Source organism: Sturnus vulgaris, chromosome 2 (genome assembly GCF_052056855.1).
Source record: "Sturnus vulgaris isolate bStuVul1 chromosome 2, bStuVul1.hap1, whole genome shotgun sequence".
Classification (NCBI taxonomy): Eukaryota; Metazoa; Chordata; class Aves; order Passeriformes; family Sturnidae; genus Sturnus; species Sturnus vulgaris.
In genome coordinates this window covers 109,943,621-109,958,363 of record NC_142244.1, presented here as the reverse complement: position 1 = coordinate 109,958,363, position 14,743 = coordinate 109,943,621, and positions in this window count along the sequence as shown.

Here is a 14,743-nt window from a genome sequence, read left to right as displayed (position 1 = left end):
ACTGAAAAGAGAAGGATTGACTTAAATACTTGAATTTTGCTTCCATATTTTACTTTAAATGTGGTGGGATTTGTTTTTATTTTTCTTGTTTGGTTGGGTTTTTTTGTTTTTTTTTTAGATTGGAGATTAATCCTGGATTTAAGAAGATCATGAAGAAACATATAGGGAAGAAAAGAAGCAGTTGGGCAGGATGAGAAGAAAACGTGAGAAGTGTGCAGGCTACAGTTCTTTGACACATGTTACCATTTAATTCTAACATTTTAATATTATGCTTTCAGGAATATTTACCCTATGCCTTCAAAGGGAGCAAAACACTAATTTACATGCCATCTTTTTCAAGATTTAGGAAACCTTCTTTTTTGTACTGATGTTGTAAATAACTTGCATAACATACACTATGATTTAATGATGCTCTAAAATTTCAGTGCAGCCAGTAAATCCTTAGTTTGCCACCATAATCAAGAATTAATGGCAAAGCAGATAAGTGAAAAAATACTAATTATGTTGGTAGTACACATTTCTATTAATTCAGAAGGCCTGATGAAAGTGTTTAAAATCATGTCTCTCATGTAGGAGCCAATTTTGAAAAGAAAATAAACAATGACAACCTCTTCCATAAGAAAAAAGTTATTAAGGCTTTTGGGGTTTTTTAAACTGTTATCGCAGTGTACACTTGTAACTGTACTACCTGATTTTCTGGTAGTATTGCTGCAGGTTGTTTTCAGAATCTGTTTTTTTAAGTTCAATATCTATGTTAATGGAACCAGTGCTCTAGAAATGAAGCACAAATGTTTCCCATATTTACAGTTTATCAGATATGTCTGTGTTTAATATTGATATATGATGTTTGTTTTCCTAAGCATCTTTCAGGTTATTTTTCTGTGTGTGGCTTTGTACCTTCATGATTCAGCCAGTCTGATCTCTCATGGGAATTAAAGTGCAGAATGGATCCAAACCTTTAACATCTCCATGGAAGTAGGGTGGGGAGGGGGTAGAGGTGAACGTGCAGAGGTGGTGCTGGACCAGACAACACAGAACAAGGGGCAGGGACACAAAAGTAGCACAGAGCAAGGCAAAATAGGTTTGCAAGACACAGTGCTGGTTTTTGTCCCTGCTAATACTGTTTGTTACTTCATGAATGTAGAATGAACACAGTTTAATGGTATCTTTTTATTTCTCACCATTAGTCAAAGACTAATTACTTCTCCCAAATTTATATTGTTACAGAGTAATTCTGCTGTTTTCAGTTTATCTACTTCATGCTGATAAATGAAGAAAAAGAGAACCGTGACTCAATACTTTAAAATATGTGCCTTGAAATAATAGTATTACCAGGAATCACTTTAAAAGGGGATTTAAAATATGGAATTTTACACTGAAATCTAATATTGTTCTCATAGAAAATCCAAGTGTATTTTGCAAGTGCATTGAAAATGCAGTGTATAAAGCAAGTGTGAGATGAATAAAATAATTGAAATTATTACCATGTCAATAAGTTTTACATAAATAAGTGGTAAACAGTTGCAATTTGAATCCAACAAAGATTCTAGCAGAAGTGGAAAGTGCTGCCTTTGACTGAAATAAAGAAGCAGCATGTTCAAAGGACCAGTGGGATGAGTGGAAAAATATGGGATTAAATCTATTTCCTTGATAAGTCAGAAGGAAACAAAACAAAACAAAAAAACAACCAAAACTCAAACAAACAAACAAACAAAATCCAAAACCAAACAAACAAAAAACAAACAAACAAACAAAAACCCAAAAAACAAACAAACAAAAAACAACAAAAAAAAACAAAACCGAAAAATCTCCCATTCCCCCCCCCCCCCCCCAAAAAAAGTGGCTTTTGCTGGTTTTTGCAGGCAAAAAGAAGTCAGAAGCTTGTTATGAAAAACTAGGAGGATGTGCTGAAGAGCAAAGAAGGAATGCCAGAAACAGTCAAGACTGAAGAGAGACTATTATTTTGATGTTCATTTCTTTCTTGGTAAAAGCAAACTCCACAGGCTAGATGATTTGGATGGTATCTGCAGGTCAGGATGATGCCTCTGTTCAGATACATTTACAGTAAAAAATCATTCGAACAAACAGTATCCATGAATACACAGGGAATATTGCATATGTATAAGATTAACTAATGCAGAAATTTAAATTACTTAGGCTTAGAGAGGAAAACAAGTTATAGATCAAACTCCTGAAAATGAATTCTGGGAAGGAGGGAGAAGGAAGGGTATGCAGCTACTATAATATTGCCATAGAAGCTTTGAAAAGGAACTGAGAAGCAGGCCATCTGTCAGCACAAAGATCAGCAGGAACAGCAGACAGGGACCCAAGAGATACTAAAAGAACACCCCAAGCATTCTGTCCTAACTTGTATTTATCTCAATAAAGAAACTGAAAAACATTACTACAAAACTGCAAGACAGAGTTAACAATTCCCAAACATGTCACCATTGAGGCTGAGACCTGAGAAGAATTGCTGGTGTGCACTGAAGTAGAAAAGGCTGTTCAGGGTCCAAGAGCTGGTCCAAGGCCAGATGGCTTTGTGATGGTTCCTTAAGATTCCAAAAGAGGAGAGAACTCCTGTTCTGAAAAGACTGATCACAGATATGGATAAATGGGCACTAATGGCTCCTGCTGGAAAAATGAGCTGACATAGCTCTCACAGTGCCTGAACTATGATTTATTTTGTCCAACAAGACACCATGGCTGGAACCAGAGAGAATCACTGAGTGATGCTAATGATCTTTATGTGTTTAGGCACTGTATCTCAGTAACTCTGATGTTTATTGAGTATAATTCTAGAGCAAATTAGAGGTTTTCTACATAGAATGCTGAGACAACCTGACAGCCAGGCATGAAGAAGACAGTTTAAAAATGACACTGAAATTTGTCTGCTTTATTTGGCCAGCAGAACAAGTGAAATTGCTTCTGTTTCTTTTGAGACTAATTTTGCTGAACATGTTGTTTTATTCATTCAACCGTGTAATTCTGGTGTTGTGTAAAAGGAGGAATATGCAAGAATTGTGATTTCTCTGCATTTTTATATCACAGCAGCCCTATGGAATTCATCAAAGGAGTTTAGCTAAGTTACTGTATTTCTGTAATGGTTAATAAAATTGCAATGAAGATATTAATGAATGGATAAATGATTAAATTTGAAGCAGTGAGAACTTTGATAGATAACATGATGGGAAGGTATCAAAAAAGTAATGCACTTGAGAGTACTTGAGAGTAAAGCTTTTAATTGTGAAACACCTCTTGGTTTTAGAGGATAAAGCATTTTTAGCTTTTGCAGTCATACAGATGAGATGCAGGTGGGAGACAGGAGGTCATCACATGCATGAACAAATCCTTTCATCCTCTCACTTAGGTCCTTTTTCAGAGCCACTCAATAAAAGACACATCTGAGATGAAGAGAGTTCCATTATAAATCTTCTATTTGCTTTCCTTTTGAACCAAGTACAAGACCACAAAAATTTACTTTCCCCACCTATAAAGAGATGTAAGTTGGACAGCATATTGTCAAACATAACACTGTTGATACTTAAAAACTGAAATTTTGAAGAATGCAGTTGGTTGGGGTCTTAACCACACAACCATATTCTCATTGTTGTGCTCCAAAATTTACTAAGACAATGAACAACACCATTTACAAAGTACCTGATTGTGTTTACTTCATCTTTCCTCAAATCTTTTCTCTGAGGCAAGACTGCACTATTTCTAACATGCACATTTCTAACAATAAATTTCCTCTCCACTCAGTACCTGCTCACAGAAGATTTGCTGCACTGGACAGCAATGCACAATGTTCTTGGGTAGGTCAGCAAAGGCCTGTGCAGACAGACCCAGAGCCTCTTATTATAAATGCATAAATCCAACTGTGAACTTCACAGAGACTCTTTGATATTGTATTTTCTTTCTTTTACATGAGATAGTTGTAATTTTGAATATAGAGAAAGTAATATAGGCCAATGAGGACTTTGTGAAGCATGGAATATACCTTCATTTTCTCTTACTCTGCTTGAAATGGAAAAATTAACAGAGAACCTCTCATACAGCATGGTCCCTAATTTGGGGAAAGGTAGTTTCTCTGTTGCTGGAGAAACTTTGAAATATATTACTTTTTCCAATAGTAAGTCACATTAAAAGGCTTATGTCCAGGAGAATTAAGGTACTGGGATTAAAGAATTTTTTTTTACCTAAACTGTTAAAAGCATCTTGTGTTTCTTACTTATTTTGGCAGCATGTTTTGTAGAGTACAGCACATAAAGGCACAGGACATTTTGGAGCCTAGACACCAACAAATTTAATGAGACTTGAGCTCCTAGAAGCCTTTTTGAACCTCAGTTTTATACCACGTAAAACATAACACATTTGCTCTGGGTTTTTTCTTCACTTTTAGTATTTGAATTAGAGAACTGAGTTCTTGCAATAATGCCAATTAAACTGGACATATTTCTCCTTTTTTGACAATAACACAAACCTGCATAACAAGTGCAAGTTGGAGATCTACATGTTTTAAACAGGCCTAAAATTTAAGACTTTCAAACTTTTATTAGCCTTATGTATTGTGTAAATATTTTAAGTGCATTTAGGACCTAGCTTCCAACATTTATGTCTGACAGTTTTCACTTCCTCTATCAAAAATTCCCCATACTTCATGATCCACAAGAGATGAATGAGAAACTCCAGCTCACGGCAACTGAGCATGTCTGACTGTTCCCTTCTTTCCTCTTTTTTTTCTAATTTGTTGCTACGTTTCTTTTTTTCCCCAAGAGATTTCTTTGGGGTTCTTAACAGACTTACCTGGGATTATTCATTCTCTTCTGTCCATTTTCAGAACAAAGAATTAGCTACTTGAGAGTCACACAGTGCTTGTTAAATACCTGTTGCCTACTGACATTTAGCTGATTATAGTGCAAATTATCCTATTGTTAATTTATTTCACCTTTCTTTTGGGAAAGACATTTTCTGGGAATAAAGATGCTGTTAAATCCACAGGAGGCTTCTAGTATTGTTTGCTTGTTGTCAAATTCAACCCCAAATCTGGATGTATTCTCTGTTATTTTTTGTCACAACTGCAGCCCGTAGGACTGCGTCTCAGCTGTTCGGGTAACACTAGGTTAGAGTCCCCAGTCTCCTCAGACACAGACAGCTAACAGGCATTTGTTTGAGTTTTTAGTTAAAGCACTTGAATTCAAAACCCTTAATACCCATATTATTAACTTCAGCTACTGGGGGCCAAAATGAAACATTTATGAGGAGGATTGCATGGCTCCTTCTGGGAGCCTGAAGCCATTCACTGTGGCATAGCTAAGCACAGGAGGAATTTGTTGAGCCAAAGTATGTGTTTCAGTAGGGTCTCAAAATTGTATTGCAGATGCAGCTTTCATTGGTTCGCAGACTGAGACAGGCTTGGGTATACAATGAACACTGAGCCTTGTGGTGGGTGGCCTGTTCCCTGAACACATTGGTAAAAGCACTGCAACATGTGGATTCTTCACACCCCTGCTGAGATCCGATTAAAGAGAGACACCTCTCCTCAAATTAAGGTGCAAACAAGGCCACACGACAAAGTCAATAATACAGACTTTATTAAACAACAAAATGTGAGGTAGAGAGATAAAAATAGGAAAGTGGGGGGAGATGGAGAGAGATAACAAGCAGAAGATAGTCACCACCTGTGGATTCAGCAGCACCCCACTGGCCCTTCACCCCTGGCTTCTCAGGAGTGAGGGTCCCTGTTGCAGCCTGTGTTTATGTTATTTTATTCAGTTTATTGTTACAATGGCTTGTTCCAAAGTTCCCCTGTGTTTTCCCCAGTTGGTCTGTCCCCAAGCTATATCGACCCCCGAAACTACCTTATTTGGCATTCCCCTTCCTTGTCCATCATTGTAGCCCTGCCCCTTGTTCCAGCACCTTCCTTGTCTATCACTGGAACCCTGCCCCTTGTTCCAACCCTCTTCCTGTCCATCACGGTAACCCCGCCCCTTTTTCCAGCACCTTCTGTGTCAGTTTTACCCTGGGCCAATCCCTAGTTGTTCCCCCCCTTTGGAAACTCCCATTGGCCCATGTGCCCTTTTCTCCTCCCCCTGCTTCCCTCCTTGGCTGTAACCCCGTCAGACCCCGCACTCCACTCCTTCCCCGAAGACCCTTCATTGCCCCGTTGTTTGTATCCACCCCCTGATCTGCCTCCGGACTTAATCCCGAGCACACGAGTGGTTGGGGCTCTTTGTCTCTGACCCCTCCAACTGTAATAGATTCCATGGAACCTCAGAAGCAGAGGGTCTCCCTTGCCTCTTTTACCCAATCCTCGATGTGGGTCACACTGAAGAGCAGCTGGCTCTTAAGGTTGTGCCTCCAGGAAATTTCATTCTGGCACGGCACCAGTGTGCCTCCAAAAAGCTAGCCTGAGCTCTGGCAGGCTGTGTTGGGTCCCAAGGTCCTAACAACCCCATGGCTTCAGTTCTGGCCAATAAAATAGGCTCTGGTGAAAGATACGCATTTACATAAAAAGTTGAATTAAGATAGAATTGTTAACATTTTCTGCTTAACTATATCATACACAAAGTTAACTTTAATAGTTTCTGGGTCTTCTTGTTTTGTTTTGTTAAACTCATTTTTAAGGATTTGTTTTAAAATTCAAGACTATATTGAATTTTGTTTGAAAACTGTTAAGTGGTTAGAAGGTTGACCTTTCTAACCGCTTAAATATTTAGAAATGGTAAGGATCCAGTACTGTTTCCCATAGAAAGCAGCTCCTTCTATCGCAAAAGAGCCTTTCATTGTTATTCCCGTTTAAAACTGACTCAAACGGAATTGGAGAAGACGAGAGTGTCCCAACTCAGTTGCAGTGAACCCGGTGCTCTCTGGTCACACTGACAGAGCTCACTTCAATGTCTGACACAGTTTGTTTTTCCTGACCCTGGCTGAGTGTTCTTTCTCTTGCTGTGGCTGAAAGAAGTTTTGCTCTCTGCAGTTACTGCACTGGTGCCCAATAAACAGAAAAAGACACAAGGTGCACAAAATGAAACACAGGAGGTTCTCTCTGAACAGCAGAAAAAGCAGCTTTTCACTGGGAGCGTGACCAAGAACAGATTCCTCAGAGAGGCTGCAGAGCCTAAGGAGACGTTCAGAAGCCACCAGTGTGGACGTGGTGCTGCACAACCGGCTCTGGGCGGCCCTGATCGAGATGGGGACGGGACGCGCGGGGCAAGGGGCCGGAACGAGCGGCGGCCGTCCCTCATCCCCGGCCCAGCCCCAGCCCGGCCCCAGCGGGCAGGGAGCCGTCGGCAGCGCCCTGGTGGCAGCTGAGACCGAGCTCGGCCCTAGCTCTGTCCCCGGGGCGCTGCAGAGGCCACGGGACACAGCGGGAGATGTCTCGGCGCCATCGCCCTCAGCTCTGAGCCCTGGCTCACCCACGCCTGCCGCAAGCGTCGGGTTCCAGCTGCTACTCAGCCCTGAGCAAGCCTTGCCTGCAGGGCAGAGCCTCTCGGCTTTCTCCGGCACTTTCTCCTGGAAAGCTATTCCCTAGTGGAGTCCACGGACAGGCTGCCCAGAGGGGCCGGGGGGGCAGAGGCAAAGGCTGCAGGCGCTCCCCTCAGGCCAGGAAGTGGGCAAGGGCAGGGCAGAGCCCCAAGGCCACACCAAGCGCTGCTTCTGGAGGTGCTGGGAGCGGCTGGGAGACCGCACTAATCGGAGGCATTTGAAAGTCTTTTTCGACCTTGATGAATCCGGGACTCGGGGATTGCCCTGGGCCAGGTGCAGCACCAGGCACTTGGTCTTGTTGAAACTGATGAGGTTTTCGTGGTTCTGTTAGGAATGGAGGTCAGGCTTCTATCTAAAAGTCACCCGGTTGTTTGAAACAGAGTATAGACTGTCTCGTAAAAACTAGCACTTGTTTATTAAAAACAGCTACGGAAGACGGGAGACCCAGGATAAGCCCAAGCCCCCACACAGTAAGTTGGAGAAAAACAATTCCATGTATCGTGACCTCAGACACACGGGGTGGTCCCTTGGACTTGAGCTCCACGGAAGAACACCGTGCAACTGTCCAACACCCCCTTTTATATCCCCCTTGGGTCCAGGGTTGGTGTTTTTTTGGATCCTCACAGTGATTGGTCCATTTTGGGGGCTCTTAATGGTCTTTAACGACATTCATTTGTGTCCAGTCCTTTCTTCAGGGCATCGAGAGATTACACAGGCCCTCTTACCAATCCTCACTCGCAGCGCTTAGGTCACTAGGTAGACTTCACTCACAAGATGTTACCACCTCCTCACACCTTATCCTGGACCCCACCCCTTTAAAACTCCTAACAAACATTAATTTATTATAACATTTCAATTAACTTAAAAAATAATTAACTGCTTCATAAAGTCACAACAATTAACTTAAAAAATTAACAACCTTAACTTGCAATAAACACTAACCAAATTTTTACCCATAGCAGTCCCACTTCTCAAGCTTGTCCAGTACCCTGGGCATGGCTCCCTTTTTCGGTGATGCCTCTGCCCTGATCAGCTTCCCATCCCCTACAAACTCGATCCAGTGTCATTGGGGAAGCCACTAAAGGCCCTGGGGCCAAGGCAGAGCCCTAAGGGACACCATCATCCTGGACTTGCTGCTGGACACGGAGCTGTCAGCAAAACTGCAGAAGAAACAGAAGTTCTCCAACAACATATTTTAAGTGATAAGGAATAAGGCTTTATTCTGGGCAGGATGTTAGTCTGGTAGTGAAATAATTTGACATTCACACACACACAGGTTGTGTACTGGAACCCCTATGATTCTTTTCCAGACCTCTCACATGTTTACATAAAATACATGCATAAAAAAACCCAAAGAAATTCTTGTTCACTGGTTCTAAATTACACAATTCTTGGTATTCAACTGTTGCTGATTGTTGATCCCTTTGCCTTCAGTGTTAATTTGGTGCTCATTCTTTGACTCTCTCATCAAACTTTTCCCAGACCAGGTGTCTCCAGCTGCACCTGGGAGTCAGATTTGCTAATGTCCGTTTATGTTCTCTATATCTTCTGGCTATTCCCAACCTCTAGATGCTAAACTTTCAGAGTTGAGGAATCTTATTTTGTTGATTAAAGCCCATCAGGCCTCAGCCAGCAAAATGCAAAGCCTTGGTGAAAAGCAGCAGAGCATGATGGAGATGCTCACAGAGGAGAACCCTAGCTCCCTCCCTGCAATGGAGTAGCTGGGTCTGTGCATGAGGCCCCAGGTGACAACCAGCTGTGATGCCCTTTGTGACGCAGGGGTGTTCTATCAGGTTCCTGGGACTTGTTGGGCATTCTGTTGTCCTGGTGACATGGAACAGCCCCAACCTGCAGGGGTATATAAGGGGCACAGGGCCCTGCGCTCCCCAGTCCCAGGAGTGCCTCTCACACAGGAGGAAGCAGCTCCCAGGACCTCTGTGAATCACACGACAGTGTACATGGAGAAGGAAAAGGCAAATCCAAACTCCAAAGCAGCCAGCCCCATGCCCAGCATGCCAGAAGACCAGGCCATCAGCGGGCAGTGGCTGGCAGCAGGAGACAGCTCTGGCCTGCCAGCATGCAGCAGTGTCACCAACAGCTGCAATGAGGGATCCCAAGGGGAAGCCTGTATTTTGCAGGTGCTTCCCTCAGAGGAAACCAGCAACTATGAGGGATCCCAAGGGGCAGTTTTCCTCGAGAAGGAGCTATCCCCTGAAGCAACCAGCAGAGACCAGGAACCATCCAAAGGGGAGGCCTGCATTGAGCAGGTGCTGTCCCCCACCGAAACAAGCCAGAACCAAGAGGAGTCCCAGGAGCAAGCGTGCTCTGGGCAGGAGCTCTCACCAGCAAAACAAGACGACGGAGATGGAGTCAGCCTCCTCGAACTGTGTGAGGACCAGGCAGAGAGAGAGCGCAGATGGGCAGGTCTCTCAGGAGGTGGGCTCCCCTTGGCCGCCCCTCGCGAGGCCTGGGTTGAGCCGGGAACACCTGAGCCGAGCTCCCCAGGCCCGTGCTCTGCCTCCCCTGCCCGTCTGCAAGCGCCGGCCCCGCTGAAGAAACATCCATCGCGGCTGCGGCGGGCACTGCGGGCGCTGTGCCGCCTCTGCTGCTGCCCCTGCCTGGCTCCACAGCCCGAGGAGTAGAGCTGAGAGACGAGCAAGAGTAAGCACAAAAGAAACATGAAGAAGAACAAGAAGAATTAGAATAAGAATAGGAAAATGTATAGTAATTTAGACTAAGTATATAAGAGTATAAGATTAAGTAAGAAGTAGAATACGAGTAGAAGTAGAAGTAGAAGAACAAGAAGAAGCACAGAAGAAGTTCTTACAATAAGAAGAAATTGAATAGGAAGAAATAGAAGTAGAAGAAAGAAGAGGAAGAGGAGGAAGAAAAAGTCATAATAGATGTAGTATCAAATAGTAGAAGTAGTAGCAAATAGTTGTAGTAAAAATAAAGTTATGATGATAATAATCATTTGTATTAATGCTATCAAATTAAAATACCCATTCACACACATCTGCTAGAGTCCCAGTATAGTTTGGATTGGGAAGGACCTCAAAAATCCTCTACTGAATGAGAAGGCTGAGACCAGCCCAGCCCACGCCTCCTTCACCTGACTGCAGCTTTGGCCTGGGACTTGAGCAGCCTAAGAGCACCTGAGGTACCGTAAAGGTGACACCATTGATCAATTCTCTCTGGTCTAAGGACAAGGACACAAGACTCAGGCAGGAGAATGTATCCACAAAAAGCCAAACCCAGCAGGTGTCCTAAAAATCAGCTTGGGCCAGACTGGGGCTGGGGGAGGCCGTAGCCCACAGGCTCATCTGCTGAGGGCACGTTTGCACACACTGCCCACAGCCAGCCAGGGAGGACGAGAGTTCTAGGGCTGTGGGGGAACCTCTGCTCACAGGCAGTCAACACCCATCCTCCCTCACACAAACTGTCTCAGCTGGAAAATCTCCACCCAGGGAAGGCCACATCCACGGCACATTGCTGTGAGGGGCAGGTGAGGAGGTGCCAGAATCCATCCCAGAGCCCCAAAGCGCTGCCCAGACTCACTGCTGAGGCCTTGCAGCAGAGCACTTCTCCTGATGCAAAGGAATGCAGCAGAGCCAGAGGCTGCTGCCAGAGCCTGTGTCAGACTTGTCCCTGCCAGGGGAGGAACCCGGGCCTTCCCACCTGACCCAAGTGTGTATGGACTTCCTGAACTCCATGTTTGTGGGGGACCCTGAGCACCAAGAACACAGAGATGTAGAGCATCCGCAGGAAGCCATTGGGATCCACCAAGTGGTGAGGTTTTCTACTTCATCTGTCTCTGTCACTCTCTTTCTCTCCGCCCACCTCTATTCCATTTCTATTTTTCTCTCTCTGTCATTCTCTCTGCATCTCATATACTGTTCATTAAAACCCATACATTGGTTTTGGCACATGGTCTCATTTGCACCGTAATTGAGGCAGAGCCATTTCTGATCATTTTAATCAGTGGATCACAACAAGGGGCTAGAAGCCCTCCAGTCTGGGTGATGCTCCATGCCACTTCCAGGGACTTGGGCTGCTGAAGGGGTTCTGGGCTTGGCCCTTTGTGACGCAGGGGCGTTCTATCAGGTTCCTGGGGCTTGTTGGGCATTCTGTTGTCCTGGTGACATGGAACAGCCCCAACCTGCAGGGGTATATAAGGGGCACAGGGCCCTGCGTTCCCCAGTCCCAGGAGTGCCTCTCACACAGGAGGAAGCAGCTCCCGGGACCTCTGTGAGTTAGACGAACGGTGCAGATGGAGAAGGAAAAGGAGAACCCAAACTCCAAAGCAGCCAGCCCAATGCCCAGCAGGCCAGAAGACCAGGCCATCAGCGGGCAGTGGCTGGCTGCAGGAGACAGCTCTGGCCTGCCAGCATGCAGCAGTGTCACCAACAGCTGCAATGAGGGATCCCAAGGGGAAGCCTGCATTGGGCAGGTGGTTCCCCCAGAAGAAACCAGAAGCAACTATGAGGGATCCCAAGGGGCAGTTTTCCTTGAGAAGGAGCTATCCCCTGAAGCAACCACCAGTGACAAGGAACCATCCAAAGGGGAGGCCTGCATTGAGCAGCAGGTGCTCTCCTCCACCGAAACCAGCCGGAACCAAGAGGAGTCCCAGGAGCAAGCGTGCTCTGGGCAGGAGCTCTCACCAGCACAACACGATGAAGGAGATGGAGTCAGCCTCCTTGAAATGTGTGAGGACCAGGCAGAGAGAGAGCGCAGATGGGCAGGTCTCTCAGGAGGTGGGCTCCCCTTGGCCGCCCCTCGCGAGGCCTGGGTTGAGCCGGGAACACCTGAGCCGAGCTCCCCAGGCCCGTGCTCTGCCTCCCCTGCCCGTCTGCAAGCGCCGGCCCCGCTGAAGAAACATCCATCGCGGCTGCGGCGGGCACTGCGGGCGCTGCGCCGCCTCTGCTGCTGCCCCTGCCTGGCTCCACAGCCCGAGGAGTAGAGCTGGGAGACGAGCAAGAGTAAGAAAAAACGAAGCATGAAGAAGAACAAGAACAAGAAGAATTAGAAATGGAGTAGTTAAATGTATAGTAATTTAGACTAAGTATATAAGAGTATAAGATTAAGTAAGAAGTATAAGTAGAATACGAGTAGAAGTAGAAGTAGAAGAACAAGAAGAAGCACAGAAGAAGTTGTTATAATAAGAAGAAATTGAATAGGAAGAAATAGAAGTAGAAGAAAGAAGAGGAAGAGGAGGAGGAAAAAGTCATAATAGATGTAGTATCAAACAGTAGAAGTAGTAGCAAATAGTTGTAGTAAAAATAAAGTTATGATGATAATAATCATTTGTATTAATGCTATCAAATTAAAATACCCATTCACACACATCTGCTAGAGTCCCAGTATAGTTTGGATTGGGAAGGACCTCAAAAATCCTCTACTGAATAAAGAGGCTGAGACCAGCCCAGCCCAGCCCAGCCCTCCTTCACCTGACTGCAGCTTTGGCCTGGGACTTGAGCAGCCTAAGAGCACCTGAGGTACCGTAAAGGTGACACCATTGATCAATTCTCTCTGGTCTAAGGACAAGGACACAAGACTCAGGCAGGAGAATGTATCCACAAAAAGCCAAACCCAGCAGGTGTCCTAAAAATCAGCTTGGGCCAGACTGGGGCTGGGGGAGGCCGTAGCCCACAGGCTCATCTGCTGAGGGCACGTTTGCACACACTGCCCACAGCCAGCCGGGGAGGACGAGAGTTCTGGGGCTGTGGGGGAACCTCTGCTCACAGGCAGTCAACACCCATCCTCCCTCACACAAACTGTCTCAGCTGGAAAATCTCCACCCAGGGAAGGCCACATCCACGGCACATTGCTGTGAGGGGCAGGTGAGGAGGTGCCAGAATCCATCCCAGAGCCCCAAAGCGCTGCCCAGACTCACTGCTGAGGCCTTGCAGCAGAGCACTTCTCCTGATGCAAAGGAATGCAGCAGAGCCAGAGGCTGCTGCCAGAGCCTGTGTCAGACTTGTTCCTGCCAGGGGAGGAACCCGGGCCTTCCCACCTGACCCAAGTGTGTATGGACTTCCTGAACTCCATGTTTGTGGGCGACCCTGAGCTCCAAGAACACAGAGATGTAGAGCATCTGCAGGAAGCCATTGGGATCCACCAAGTGGTGAGGTTTTCTACTTCATCTGTCTCTGTCACTCTCTTTCTCTCCGCCCACCTCTATTCCATTTCTATTTTTCTCTCTCTGTCATTCTCTCTGCATCTCTTATACTGTTCATTAAAACCCATACATTGGTTTTGGCACATGGTCTCATTTGCACTGTAATTGAGGCAGAGCCATTTCTGATCATTTTAATCAGTGGATCACAACAAGGGGCTAGAAGCCCTCCAGTCTGGGTGATGCTCCATGCCACTTCCATGGACTTGGGCTGCTGAAGGGGTTCTGGGCTTGGCCCTTTGTGACGCAGGGGCGTTCTATCAGGTTCCTGGGACTTGTTGGGCATTCTGTTGTCCTGGTGACATGGAACAGCCGCAACCTGCAGGGGTATATAAGGGGCACAGGGCCCTGCGTTCCCCAGTCCCAGGAGTGCCTCTCACACAGGAGGAAGCAGCTCCCGGGGCCTCTGTGAGTTAGACGAACGGTGCTGATGGAGATGGAAAAGGTGAACCCAAACTCCAAAGCAGCCAGCCCCATGCCCAGCATGCCAGAAGACCAGGCCATCAGCGGGCAGTGGCTGGCAGCAGGAGACAGCTCTGGCCTGCCAGCATGCAGCAGTGTCACCAACAGCTGCAATGAGGGATCCCAAGGGGAAGCCTGCATTGGGCAGGTGGTTCCCCCAGAAGAAACAAGCAGCAAGTATGAGGGATCCCAAGGGGAAGCCTTCATCGAGAAGGAGCTATCCCCTGAAACAACCACCAGCGACAAGGAACCATCCAAAGGGGAGGCCTGCATTGAGGAGCAGGTGCTGTCCCCCACCAAAAACAGCCAGAACCAAGAGGAGTCCCAGGAGCAAGCGTGCTCTGGGCAGGAGCTCTCATCAGCAAAACAAGACGACGGAGATGGAGTCAGCCTCCTCGAACTGTGTGAGGACCAGGCAGAGAGAGAGCGCAGATGGGCAGGTCTCTCAGGAGGTGGGCTCCCCTTGGCCGCCCCTCGCGAGGCCTGGGTTGAGCCGGGAACACCTGAGCCGAGCTCCCCAGGCCCGTGCTCTGCCTCCCCTGCCCGTCTGCAAGCGCCGGCCCCACTGAAGAAACATCCATCGCGGCTGCGGCGGGCACTGCGGGCGCTGCGCCGCCT